Raw genomic sequence first — 12,876 nt, 5'->3', positions numbered from 1 at the left:
ATCCTTGTTTTCAGTAATTGGCACATTATCGGTAAAAAAAATTAATATGAAACTGCAAATAGGTGCAGAGAGCCTGAATTCGGCTCCAAAATTACGCTCAAGAGTCAAACTTCCGATGTTTCACATATTTTGAAAACTACAAGGGGGGGGTGGTGGTTTGGGTAAAATATGACCCATCGCCGTTTTCAGTAATTGGCATATTTTCGATATAAAAGTAGTAATTTGAAACTGAAAATACATGCAGAGAGCCTTAATTCGACTCAAAAATGACGCTCAGGAATCAAATTTCCGACATTTCACATATTATGAAAACTGCTGAGAGGTGTTTGGTCAAAATATGATCCATCACCGTTTTAAGTAATTGGGATTATTTCGGTATAAAATGTCGTAATATGAAACTGCAAATAGGTGGACAGAGCAAGAATTCGGCTCAAAAATTACGCTCAGGAGTCAAATTTCAGACATTTCACATATTTTGAAACCTGCAGGGGGGGATTGGGCAAAATATGACCCATCGCTGATTCAAGTAATTGGCATATTTTCGGTATAAAAAGTCTTAATTTGAAACTAAAAATCGGTGCAGAAAGCAAAAATTCGGCTCAAAATGACGCTCAGGAATCAAACTTACGACATTTTACATATTTTAAAACTGCAGGGGGATTTGGTCAAAATATGAGCCATCGCCGATATCAATATTTGCCATATTTTTGGTATAAAAATTCGTAATTTGAAACTGGAAATGGGTGCAGAGAGCCAAAAATTTGTCTCAAAAATGACGCTCAGGAGTCAAATTTCCGACAGTTCACATATTTTGTAAACTGCAGTGGGGTTTGGCCAAAATATGACCCATCGCCGTTTTGAGTAGTTGGCATATTTTCGGTAAAAAAAAAAATTAAAACTGCAAATAGGTGCAGAGAGCACGAATTCGGCTTAAAAATGGCGCTCAAGAGTCAAATTTCCGATATTTCAAATATTTTGAAAACTGCTGGGTGGTTTGGGCAAAATGTGACCCATTCCCGTTTTCAGTAATTGGCTTATTTTCGGTATAAAAAATCGTAATTTGACACTGAAAATAGGTGCAGAGAGCACGAATTCGGCTTAAAAATGACACTCAGGAGTCAAATTTCCAACATTTCACATATATATTGTAAACTGCAGGGCGGGTTTGGGCTAAATATGACCCATCGCCGTTTTCAGTAATAGGCATATTTTCGGTCTAAAAAGTAGTAATTTGAAACTAAATAGGTGCAGAGAGCCAGAATTTGGTTCAAAAACGACGGCCAGGAATCAAATTTCCAACATTTCACATATATATTGTAAACTGCAGAGGGGTTTTGGCAAAATATGCCCCATCGCCGTTTTGCGTAGTTGGCATTTTTTCTGTATAAAAATTAGTAATTTTGAACTAAAAATACGTGCAGAGCGCGTGAATTCGGCCAAAAAATAACGCTAATGAGTCAAATTTCCGATATTTCACGTATTTTGAAAACTGCAAAGGGGATTTGGCATTATATGATCCATCGCCATTTTCATTAATTGGCATATTTTTGGCATAAAAAGTCGTAACTTGAAACTGAAAATACGAGCAGAGAGCGTGAAATCGTCTAAAAAATGACGCTCAGGAGTAAAATTTACGACATTTCGAATATTTTGAAAACTGAAGGGGGATTTGGTCAAAATATGACCCATCGCTGTTTAAAGTAATTGGCATATTTTCGGTATTAAAAGTCGTAATTTCAAACCTGCAAATAGGTGCAGAGAGCGTGAATTTGTCTCAAAAATGACGCTTAAGAGTAAAAATTTCGACATTTCACATATTTTGACAACTACAGGGGGGTGTTTGGTCAAAATATGATCCATCGCCGTTTTAAGTAATTGGCATTATTTCGGTATATAAAGTCGTAATTTGACACTGCAAGTAGGTGCAAAGAGCCAGAATTCGGCTCAAAAATGACGCTCAGGAGTCAAATTTCCGACATTTCACATATATATTGTAAACTGCAAGGAGGGTTTGGGCTAAATATGACTCATTGCCAATTTCAGTAATAGGAATATTTTCGGTATAAAAAGTAGTAATTTGAAACTGCAAATAGATGCAGAGAGCCAGAATTTGGCTCAAAAATGACGGCCAGGTGTCAAATTTCCGACATTTCACATATTTTGTAAACTGCAGGGGGGGTTTGGGCAAAATATGACCCATCGCCGTTGTGAGTAGTTGGCATATTTTTTGTATAAAAAGTAATAATTTGAAACTTAAAATATGTGCAGAGAACGTGAATTCGGTTCAAAAATGACGCTCAGGAGTCAAATTTCCATATGTCACATATATTGAAAATTGCAAAGGGGATTGGGCAAAACATGACCCATCGCCGTTTTTAGTAATTGGCATATTTTCGGGATAAAAAGTCGTAATTTGAAACTGAAAATACGTGCAGTGAGCGTTACTTCGTCTAAAAAATGACGCTTAGGAGTAAAATTTCCGACATTTCACATGTTTTGTAAACTGCAGGAGAGTGTTTGGTCAAAATATAATCCATCGCCGTTTTAAGTAATTGGCACTATTTCGATATAAAAAGTCGTAATTTGAAACTGCAAATAGGTGCAGAGAGAAAGAATTCGGCTCAAAAATGACGCTCAGAAGTCTAATTTCCGACATTACACATATTTTGAAAACTAAGGGGAGGGGGGGTAAAATATGATCCATCGCCGTTTTAAGTAATTGGCATATTTTCGGCATAAAAAGTCGTAATTTGAAACTGAAAATACGTGCAGAGAGCCAGAATTCGTCTAAAAAATGACGCTCACGAGTCAAATTTCCGACATTTCATATATTTTGAAAACTGCAGGGGGATTTGGGCAAAATATGACCCATCGTCGTTTTCAATAATTGGTATATTTTCGGAATAAAAAATTGTTTTTTGAAACTGCAAATAGGTTCAGGGAGACAGTATTTGGCTCAAAAATGACGTTCAGGAGTCAAATTTCAGATATTTCACATATTTTTAAAACTGCAAGGGGGTTTGGGCAAAATATGATCCATCGCTGTTTTCAGTAATTGGCATATTTTCGGTTTTAAAAGTTGTAACTTGACACTGCAAGTAGGTGCAGAGAGCCAGAATTCGACTCAAAAATAACGCTCAGGAATCAAATATCCGTCATTTCACATATTTTGTAAACTGCAGGGGAAAGGGGGTCGTTTGAGTAAAATATGACCCATCGCCGTTTTGAGTCGTTGTAATATTTTCGGTATAAAAAGTAGTAATTTGAAACTGAAAATATGTGCAGAGAGCCAGAATTCGGCTCAAAAATAATGCTCAGGAGTCAAATTTCCGATATTTCACGTATTTTGAAAACTGCAAAGGGGATTGGGCAAAATATGATCCATCGCTATTTTCAGTAATTGGCATATTTTCGGTTTTAAAAGTCGTAATTTGACACTGCAAGTAGGTGCAGAGAGCGAGAATTCGGCTCAAAAATGACTCTCAGGAGTCAAATTTCCGACAATTCACAAATTTTGCAAACTGCAGGGGGGTTTGGTCAAAATATGACCCATCGCCGTTTTGAGTAGTTGGCATTTTTCAGTATAAAAAGTCGTAATTTGAAACTGAAAATACGTGCAGAGAGCCAGAATTCGGCTCAAAAATAACGCTCAGGAATAAATTTTTTGACATTTTTACATATTTTAAAACTGCATGGGCATTTGGTCATAACATGACGCATCGCCGTTTTCAATAATTGCAATATTTTCGGTACATAAAGTCGTAATTTGAAACTGAAAATACGTGCAGAGAGCGTGAATTCGTCTCAAAAATGATGCTCAGGAGTCAAATTTCCGACATTTCACTTATATATTTCAAACTGCAAGGCGGGTTTGGGCTAAATATGACCCATCGCCGTTTTCAGTAATAGACATATTTTTGGCATAAAAAGTCGTAATTTGAAACTGAAAATACGTGCAGAGAGCGTGAATTCGTCTCAAAAATGACGCTAAGGAGTAAAATTTCTGACATATCACATATTATGAAAACTGCAGGGGAATGTTTGGTCAAAATATGATCCATCGCCGTTTTAAATAATTGGCATAATTTCGGTATAAAAAGTTGTAATTTGAAACTGTAAATAGGTGCAGAGTGCAAGAATTCGGCTCAAAAATGACGCTCAGGAATCAAATTTCAGACATTTCACATATTTTGAAACCTGCAGGGGGGTTTGGGCAAAATATGACCCATCGCCGATTTAAGTAATTGGCATATTTTCGGTATAAAATTCTTAATTTGGAACTGAAAATCGATGCAGAAAGCAAAAATTCGGCTCAAGAATGACGCTCAGGAATCAAATTTACCACATTTTACATATTTTAAAACGGCAGAGGGATTTGGGCAAAATATGACCTATCGCAGTTTTCAGTAACTGGCGTATTTTCGGTATAAAAAATCGTAATTTGAAAGTGAAAATAGGTGCCGAAAGCAAAAATTCGTCTCAGAAATGACGCTCATGTTACATTTCAGAAATTTTTAAAACTTCAGGGAGATTTGGTCAAAATATGACCCATCTCCGATTTCAATAATTGCCATATTTTTGGTATAAAAATTCGTAATTTGAAACAGCAAATGGGTGCAGGGAGCCAGAATTCGTCTCAAAAAACACGTTTAGGAGTAAAATTTCCGACATTTCACATATTTTGAAAACTGCTGGGGGATTTGGGCAAAATATGACCCATCGCCGTTTTCAATAAGTGCTATCTTTTCGGTATAAAAAATTGTAATTTGAAACTGCAAATAGATTTATAGAGCCAGTATTCGGCTCAAAAATGACGCTTAGGAGTCAAATTTCAGACATTTCACATATTTTGAAACCTGCAGGGGGGTTTGGGAAAAATATGATCCATCGCCTTTTTAAGTAATTGCCATATTTTCGGCATAAAAAGTCTTAATTTGAAACTGAAAATAGGTGCAGAAAGCAAGATTTCGGCTCATGAATGACGCTCAGGAATCAAATTTTCGATATTTTACATATTTTGAACTGTAGGGGGATTTGGGCAAAATATGACCCATCTCCGTTTTCAGTAATTGGCATATTTTCGGTATAAAAAATCGTAATTTGACACTGCAAGTAGGTGCAAAGAGGCGGAATTCGGCTCAAAAATGACGCTCAGGAGTCAAATTTCCGACATTTCACATATATATTGTAAACTGCAAGGCGGGTTTGGGCTAAATATGACACATCGCCGATTTCAGTAATAGGCATATTTTCGGTATAAAAAGTAGTAATTTGAAACTGCAAATAGATGCAGAGAGCCAGAATTTGGCTCAAAAATGACGGCAAGGTGTCAAATTTCCGACATTTCACATATTTTGTAAACTGCAATGGGGGTTTGGGGAAAATATGACCCATCGCCGTTTTGAGTAGTTGGCATATTTTTTGAAAAAAAGTAGTAATTTTGAGCTGAAAATACGTGCAGAGAGCGTGAATTCGGCCCAAAAATGACGCTCAGGAGTCAAATTTCCGATATTTCACATATTTTGAAAACTGCAAGAAGGAATTGGGCCAAATATGATCTATCGCCAATTTCATTAAATGGCATATTTTCGGCATAAAAAGTAGTAATAGGAAACTAAAAATACGTGCAGACAGCGTGAATTCGGCTCAAAAATGACGCTCTTGAGTCAAATTTCCGACATTTCACATATTTTGAAAACTGAAGGTGGGTTTGGTCAAAATATGACCAATCGCTGTTTTAAGTAATTGGCATATTTTCGGTATAAAAATTTGTAATATGAATCTGCAAATAAGTGCAGAGAGCCAGAATTCGACTCAAAAATAACGCTCAAAAGTCAAATTTCCGTCATTTTACATATTTTGTAAACTGCAGGGAGGGGAGGGGGTCGTTTGAGTAAAATATGACCCATCGCCGTTTTGAGTAGTTGGCATATTTTCGGTATAAAAAGTAATAATTTGAAACTGAAAATATGTGCAGAGAGCGTGAATTCAATTCAAAAAGGACGCTCAGGAGTCAAATTTCCATATGCCACATATATTGAAAATTGCAAAGGGGATTGGGCAAAACATGACCCATCGCCGTTTTTAGTAATTGGCATATTTTCGGGATAAAAAGTCGTAATTTGAAACTGAAAATACGTGCAGAGAGCGTTAATTCGTCTAAAAAATGACGCTTAGGAGTAAAATTTCCGACATTTCACATGTTTTGAAAACTGCAGGAGAGTGTTTGGTCAAAATATAATCCATCGCCGTTTTAAGTAATTGGCACTATTTCGGTATAAAAAGTCGTAATTTGAAACTGCAAATAAGTGCAGAGAGAAAGAATTCGGCTCAAAAATGACGCTCAGAAGTCTAATTTCCGACATTACACATATTTTGAAAACTAAGGGGGGGGGGGTAAAATATGATCCATCGCCGTTTTAAGTAATTGGCATTATTTCAGTATAAAAAGTCGTAATTTGAAACTGAAAATAGGTGCAGAGAGCCAGAATTCGGCTCAAAAATGACGCTCAAGAGTCAAATTTCCGACATATCACATATTTTAAAAACTGAAGCGGTATTGGGCAAAACATGACCCATCTCCGATTTTAATAAGTGGCATATTTTCGGTATAAAAAGTCGTAATTTGAAACTGCAAATAGGTGCATAGAGCGTGAATTCGTATTAAAAATGATGCTAAGGAGAAAAATTTCCGACATTTCACATATTTTGAAAACTGCAGGGGGTGTTTGGTCAAAATATGATCCATCGCCGTCTCAAGCAATTGGCATTATTTCGGTATATAAAGTCGTATTTTGAAACTGCAAATAGGTGCAGAGAGCCAGAATTCGGCTCTAAAATGACGCTCAGGATTCAAATTTCCGACATTTCACATATTTTGAAACCTACAGGGAGGTTTGGGCAAAATATGATCAATTGCCTTTTTAGGTAATTAGCATATTTTCGGAACAAAAATTCTTAATTTGAAACTGAAAATAGGTGCAGAAAGCAAAAATTAGGCTCAAGAATGACTTTCAGGAATAACATTTTTGGCATTTTACATATTTTAAAACTGCAGGGGGATTTGGGAAAAATATGACCCATCTCCGTTTTCAATAAGTGACTTACATATTCGGTATGAAAATTCGTAATTTGAAACTGCAAATTAGGTACAAGGAGCCGGAATTCGACTCAAGAATGACGCTCAGGAGTCAAATTTCCGACATATCACACATATTAAAACTGCAGGGGGGTTTGGGCAAAATATGACCCATTGCCGTTTTCAATAATTGCAATATTTTCGATACAAAATGACGTAATCTGAAACTGCAAAAAAGGTGCACAGAGCCAGAATTCGGCTCAAAAATGACGCTCAGGAGTCAAATTTCCGACATTTCACATATATATTGTAAATTGCAGGGCGGGTTTGGCTAAATATGACATATCGCCGATTTCAGTAATTGGCATATTTTCGGTTTTAAAAGTCGTAATTTGAGTCTGCAAACAGATGCAAAGAGCCAGAATTCGGCTAAAAAGTGACGCTCAGGAGTCAAATTTCCGACATTTCACATATTTTTTAAACTGCAGGGGTGCTTGGGTAAAATTTGACCCATCGCCGTTTTGAGTAGTGTGCATATTTTCTGTATAAAAACTAGTAAATTTGAACTGAAAATACGTGCAGAGAGCGTGAAAGCGGCACAAAATTGACGCTCAGGAGTGAAATTTCCGATATTTCTCATATTTTGAAAACTGAAGGTGGGTTTGGTCAAAATATGACCCATCGCCGTTTTAAGTAATTGGCATATTTTCGGAATAAAAATTTGTAATTTGAAGCTGCAAAAAAGGTGCACAGAGCCAGAATTCCACTAAAAAATAACGCTCAGAATTCAAATTTCCGACATTTCACATATTTTGAAAACTGAAGGTTGGTTTGTTCAAAATATGACCCATCGCCGTTTTAAGTAATTGGCATATTTTCGGTATAAAAATTTGTAATTTGAACTGCAAATAAGTGCAGAGAGCCAGAATTCGACTCAAAAATAACGCTCAGGAGTCAAATATCCGTCATTTCACATATTTTGTAAACTGCAGGGAGGTTTGGGCTAAACATGACCCATTCTTGTTTTCAGTAATTGGCATATTATCGGTAAAAAAAACATAATTTGAAACTGCAAATAGGTGCAGAGAGCCAGAATTCGGCTTAAAAATGGCGCTCATGAGTCAAATTTCCGACATTTCACATATTTTGAAAACTGCAGGGGAAGGGGGGTCGTTTGAGTAAAATATGACCCATCGCCGTTTTGAGTCGTTGTTATATTTTCGGTATAAAAAGTAGTAATTTGAAACTGAAAATATGTGCAGAGAGCGTGAATTCGGCTCAAAAATTACGATCAGGAGTCAAATTTCCATATGTCGCATATTTTGAAAATTACAAGGGGGATTGGGCAAAACATGACCCATCGCCGTTTTTAGTGATTGGCATATTTTCGGCATAAAAAGTCGTAATTTGAAACTGAAAATACGTGCAGAGAGCCAGAATTCGTCTAAAAAATGACGCTCACGAGTCAAATTTCCGACATTTCACATATTTTGAAAACTGCAGGGGGATTTGGGCAAAATGTGACCCATCGTCATTTTCAATAATTGCTATATTTTCGGAATAAAAAATAGTTTTTGAAACTACAAATTGGTTCAGGGAGACAGTATTTGGCTCAAAAATGACGTTCAGGAGTCCAATTTCAGATATTTCACATATTTTTAAAACTGCAAGGGGGTTTGGGCAAAATATGATCCATCGCTATTTTCAGTAATTGGCATATTTTCGGTTTTAAAAGTTGTAACTTGACACTGCAAGTAGGTGCAGAGAGCCAGAATTCGACTCAAAAATAACGCTCAGGAATCAAATATCCGTCATTTCACATATTTTGTAAACTGCAGGGGAAAGGGGGTCGTTTGAGTAAAATATGACCCATCGCCGTTTTGAGTCTTTGTAATATTTTCGGTATAAAAAGTAGTAATTTGAAACTGAAAATATGTGCAGAGAGCCAGAATTCGGCTCAAAAATAACGCTCAGGAGTCAAATTTCCGATATTTCACGTATTTTGAAAACTGCAAAGGGGATTGGGCAAAATATGATCTATCGCTGTTTTCAGTAATTGGCATATTTTCGGTTTTAAAAGTCGTAATTTGACACTGCAAGTAGGTGCAGAAAGCGAGAATTAGGCTCAAAAATGACGCTCAGGAGTCAAATTTCCGACAATTCACAAATTTTGTAAACTGCAGGGGGGTTTGGTCAAAATATGACCCATCGCCGTTTTGAGTAGTTGGCATTTTTCAGTATAAAAAGTCGTAATTTGAAACTGAAAATACGTGCAGAGAGCCAGAATTCGGCTCAAAAATAACGCTCAGGATTCAAATTTCAGATTTTTCACATATATTGAAAACTAGAGGCGGGTTTGGGCAAAATATGACCCATCGCCTTTTTAAGTAATTGGCATATTTTTGGTATAAAAATTCTGAATTTGAAACTGAAAATAGGTGCAGAAAGCAAAAATTCGTCTCAAGAATGACGCTCATGAATAAAATTTTTGACATTTTTACATATTTTAAAACTGCATGGGCATTTGGTCAAAACATGACACATCGCCGGTTTCAATAATTGCAATATTTTAGGTACAAAAAGTCGTAATTTGAAACTGAAAATACGTGCAGAGAGCGTGAATTCGTCTCAAAAATGATGCTCAGGAGTCAAATTTCCGACATTTCACATATATATTTCAAACTGCAAGGCGGGTTTGGGCTAAATATGACCCATCGCCGTTTTCAGTAATAGACATATTTTCGGCATAAAAAGTCGTAATTTGAAACTGAAAATACGTGCAGAGAGCGTGAATTCGTCTCAAAAATGACGCTAAGGAGTAAAATTTCTGATATATCACATATTATGAAAACTGCAGGGGAATGTTTGGTCAAAATATGATCCATCGCCGTTTTAAATAATTGGCATAATTTCGGTATAAAAAGTTGTAATTTGAAACTGTAAATAGGTGCAGAGAGCAAGAATTCGGCTCAAAAATGACGCTCAGGAATCAAATTTCAGACATTTCACATATTTTGAAACCTGCAGGGGGGTTTGGGCAAAATATGACCCCATCGCCGATTTAAGTAATTGGCATATTTTCGGTATAAAATTCTTAATTTGAAACTGAAAATCGATGCAGAAAGCAAAAATTCGGCTCAAGAATGACGCTCAGGAATCAAATTTACCACATTTTACATATTTTAAAACGGCAGAGGGATTTGGGCAAAACATGACCTATCGCAGTTTTCAGTAACTGGCGTATTTTCGGTATAAAAAATAGTAATTTGAAAGTGAAAATAGGTGCGGAAAGCAAAAATTCGTCTCAGGAATGACGCTCATGTGACATTTCAGAAATTTTTAAAACTTCAGGGAGATTTGGTCAAAATATGACCCATCTCCGATTTCAATAATTGCCATATTTTTGGTATAAAAATTCGTAATTTGAAACAGCAAATGGGTGCAGGGAGCCAGAATTCGTCTCAAAAAACACGTTTAGGAGTAAAATTTCCGACATTTCACATATTTTGAAAACTGCTGGGGGATTTGGGCAAAATATGACCCATTGCCGTTTTCAATAAGTGCTATCTTTTCGGTATAAAAAATTGTAATTTGAAACTGCAAATAGATTTAGAGAGCCAGTATTCGGCTCAAAAATGACGCTTAGGAGTCAAATTTCAGACATTTCACATATTTTGAAACCTGCAGGGGGGTTTGGGAAAAATATGATCCATCGCCTTTTTAAGTAATTGCCATATTTTCGGCATAAAAAGTCTTAATTTGAAACTGAAAATAGGTGCAGAAAGCAAGATTTCGGCTCATGAATGACGCTCAGGAATCAAATTTTCGATATTTTACATATTTTGAACTGTAGGGGGATTTGGGCAAAATATGACCCATCTCCGTTTTCAGTAAATGGCATATTTTCGGTATAAAAAATCGTAATTTGACACTGCAAGTAGGTGCAAAGAGGCGGAATTCGGCTCAAAAATGACGCTCAGGAGTCAAATTTCCGACATTTCACATATATATTGTAAACTGCAAGGCGGGTTTGGGCTAAATATGACACATCGCCGATTTCAGTAATAGGCATATTTTCGGTATAAAAAGTAGTAATTTGAAACTGCAAATAGATGCAGAGAGCCAGAATTTGGCTCAAAAATGACGGCAAGGTTTCAAATTTCCGACATTTCACATATTTTGTAAACTGCAGGGGGGGTTTGAGGAAAATATGACCCATCGCCGTTTTGAGTAGTTGGCATATTTTTTGTAAAAAAGTAGTAATTTTGAGCTGAAAATACGTGCAGAGAGCGTGAATTCGGCCCAAAAATGACGCTCAGGAGTCAAATTTCCGATATTTCACATATTTTGAAAACTGCAAGAAGGAATTGGGCCAAATATGATCTATCGCCAATTTCATTAAATGGCATATTTTCGGCATAAAAAGTAGTAATTGGAAACTAAAAATACGTGCAGGCAGCGAGAATTCGGCTCAAAAATGACGCTCTTGAGTCAAATTTCCGACATTTCACATATTTTGAAAACTGAAGGTGGGTTTGGTCAAAATATGACCAATCGCTGTTTTAAGTAATTGGCATATTTTCGGTATAAAAATTTTTAATTTGAAGCTGCAAATAAGTGCAGAGAGCCAGAATTCGACTCAAAAATAACGCTCAAAAGTCAAATTTCCGTCATTTTACATATTTTGTAAACTGCAGGGAGGGGAGGGGGTCGTTTGAGTAAAATATGACCCATCGCCGTTTTGAGTAGTTGGCATATTTTCGGTATAAAAAGTAATAATTTGAAACTGAAAATATGTGCAGAGAGCGTGAATTCAATTCAAAAAGGACGCTCAGGAGTCAAATTTCCATATGTCACATATATTGAAAATTGCAAAGGGGATTGGGCAAAACATGACCCATCGCCGTTTTTAGTAATTGGCATATTTTCGGGATAAAAAGTCGTAATTTGAAACTGAAAATACGTGCAGAGAGCGTTAATTCGTCTAAAAAATGACGCTTAGGAGTAAAATTTCCGACATTTCACATGTTTTGAAAACTGCAGGAGAGTGTTTGGTCAAAATATAATCCATCGCCGTTTTAAGTAATTGGCACTATTTCGGTATAAAAAGTCGTAATTTGAAACTGCAAATAGGTGCAGAGAGAAAGAATTCGGCTAAAAAATGACGCTCAGAAGTCTAATTTCCGACATTACACATATTTTGAAAACTAAGGGGGGGGGGGGGTAAAATATGATCCATCGCCGTTTTAAGTAATTGGCATTATTTCAGTATAAAAAGTCGTAATTTGAAACTGAAAATAGATGCAGAGAGCCAGAATTCGGCTCTAAAATGACGCTCATTATTCAAATTTCCGACATTTCACATATTTTGAAACCTACAGGGAGGTTTGGGCAAAATATGATCCATTGCCTTTTTAGGTAATTAGCATATTTTCGGAACAAAAATTCTTAATTTGAAACTGAAAATAGGTGCAGAAAGCAAAAATTAGGCTCAAGAATGACTTTCAGGAATAACATTTTTGACATTTTACATATTTTAAAACTGCAGGGGGATTTGGGAAAAATATGACCCATCTCCGTTTTCAATAAGTGACTTACATATTCGGTATGAAAATTCGTAATTTGAAACTGCAAATTAGGTACAAGGAGCCGGAATTCGACTCAAGAATGACGCTCAGGAGTCAAATTTCCGACATATCACACATATTAAAACTGCAGGGGGGTTTGGGAAAAATATGACCCATTGCCGTTTTCAATAATTGCAATATTTTCGATACAAAATGACGTAATCTGAAATT

This window comes from Procambarus clarkii, chromosome 58, assembly GCF_040958095.1.
Source record: "Procambarus clarkii isolate CNS0578487 chromosome 58, FALCON_Pclarkii_2.0, whole genome shotgun sequence".
Lineage (NCBI taxonomy): Eukaryota > Metazoa > Arthropoda > Malacostraca > Decapoda > Cambaridae > Procambarus > Procambarus clarkii.
The sequence above is the reverse complement of the archived record's forward strand: the minus strand, read 5'-3'. Positions refer to the sequence as shown.